Raw genomic sequence first — 2,500 nt, 5'->3', positions numbered from 1 at the left:
TTACTCTGACCAGGAGGATGAGTACCAAGACGAAACTGGCTCACAAACCAGTGTAGGAAACTCTGAGGGAAACTATGGAGGAAAGCCAGACTCTCAACAAGACATTGCTGAAGAAGAAGAGGCCTTAAGTGAGGCTGGAAGAAATGATGATCAACCTGGTTACGTCATCTTTGCAGGCCATCATCAAGGACCAGAAGCATACTTGTGCTGGGAGAAAGATATGGAACATTGGTTTGATTCTAACCAAGTCCATGAAGAGGATAAGACAGCCATTGCCGAAGACACTCTCACTGAAGATGCCTTTAGAAAGTGGGAACAAGATGCTTACTGGCGACTTGCCTATGATGAACCAGAAGCTACTTGGCAAGAAATGAAAGAACTCTTGTATGAAGAATATGTGAAAGGAGCTGGAGATGAGCTGTTGAATCAGATACGGGTCTATACTAATCTTGAACCAAGGCGGCTGATATTGGCAAAAAGGCCAAATCGAAAGGCTAAGCTCAAAAATGCTCACGACCTAAAGCTACACCAGGAGTCTACACTCATCATCAAGGGAGCAACCGAGCATACAACAGCAGCAAGGGCCAGTGGCGTGCAAGGAGTTCCAACTCCACAAGCCAAAACTCGAGAGCTAAGTACAAAGCCATTGCCTAAGTTCCATGAGAAGAAGAAACCAAGTAAGTCTTCTAAACCAGTAGAATTCATTTGCTATAGGTGTCATGAGAAAGGCCACTTTGCTGTAACCTGTCCAACTAGGCTAGTAGTGACTTCTAATTCACTAGAAGTTAACTTGGATTCAACTAGTGAAGTTATATCTCACTTAGCATGTAAATTTCCTACTTCTGGTATAATGCACTTGTCTTGCCCAAAGGCTGATTATGCAGGTGTAAATATGGACCAGGAGGACGTGGTTTCAAGGTTAAAGCAAGAAGAAATCATCCCTGAACCAGACCCACAAGAAGGACTTAAACCAGCCACTAGAAATCCATTGAAACTAGTAGATGTTTCGGTCCAAGCACATGAGGAGGTACAAAATAATTTAAATAAATTAGTGTGCTCTGTTTATGATTCTTCCAAGGCTACCATGATATGCTTGTCTAGTCCCAAAAGGTGTGACACAGGTACATCATTTAGCAAAGGACCTATGAAGCAAAAGAAGGTGATTTTAAAGAGAGATGACAAGGCACCACCAAAGGAGCCATCTTTGCTTAAACACCTCTCTGGAAAAGATGGCACTACGACCAGTAGCATCTTACTTCAGGAAGAACCCCCAGACCAGTCACCAAACAGACAGGCCGTGCCATTGGATGCACCAATCAAGCTTCTAAATCAGGTAAGTGCAACTATCCTTTGTTTGATAATCAATTATTTGGATATTATGCATACTGATTTATTATGCCCTGATAAGTTTGAAGAAAGACTAGGATGCTTAGAAAATTATGTAGAACATAATCCTTGTCTTAGATCCCACTTAGACAAGAAGCAAGAAAATTTTTCATCTACTGAAATTGGAACTCATCAAACCGATTTATATGTTGAATATCCCATGACTACCATAACACACTTGTCTTTTGCCAAAGAAGTTGAGTTTATGACAGGAACAAACGCTGAAAATTCTGGAGATATTTCCAAGGCTAAGTTCACACCAGGCCGGACCAGAGGGATTATCATATCCTATCTGTTCAAAGAAGAACCACCAGATGCACCATGCATAACTAAATCAAAATCCAACCAAGGTAAGACCTTAGACTCCCAAAAGAGGATGAAAGCTGACTTGCTCTATCTTGGTGCAGGTTATACAGTTTCGAGGTCGAAACCTTTTCAAGGGGGAGGGAATGTTACAGGCACAGAAACCGTACCTGAACCGAAGCTCAGCCAGATAAGAAACAACTGCCACAACTGCCTCAATAGAGCTACCCGCGACCAAGGGTCATTCAAAGAAGTGCATCTTAACAACCATAAGGAATTTTGGCATGAAACAAATTTTCACAGAAGGCCAGCTCAACCATTCATCACTGGAGCTTGGAATTACAAGAAAATATTCACGGAGGAAGAAGTTATGAATTTTATAAGTTGGAGGTTTCCCAGCCCGTTCAGTTGCGAGTATCAGCCTTTAGAAGAGGATTTCAACCCAACCATGAAGCGGCCTTCTCCAGATTCAAGCATGGGCTTCAAGAGTAGTGTCTTAGCTTTCCAGGAAGCCCGAAATCAGAAGAATTGGTCAAGGGAAAACCAAGATGCAATCAATTTCCTAAAACCGGCCAACCCGACATCAATTTGGGAAAGTTTCCAACCAACTCGATTTGGTCTGACCCAAGCCTATCCATGGAAACCAGGAGATACTCTAGACCATTCAGAAGACACCCAAGACGTCCATAGATGCACCAGCACCCAGAGGATCAGGCGGATTCTCCTTACCATCTACTTTCCATATCCGGCCACACCATATGCATTCAAGGAAAGTTGTCTCCACTTAATGAGCAAGGACCAACGGCTCTAT

This window comes from Brassica napus, unplaced genomic scaffold (assembly GCF_020379485.1).
Source record: "Brassica napus cultivar Da-Ae unplaced genomic scaffold, Da-Ae ScsIHWf_383;HRSCAF=604, whole genome shotgun sequence".
Classification (NCBI taxonomy): Eukaryota; Viridiplantae; Streptophyta; class Magnoliopsida; order Brassicales; family Brassicaceae; genus Brassica; species Brassica napus.
This window is presented reverse-complemented; position numbering follows the sequence as displayed.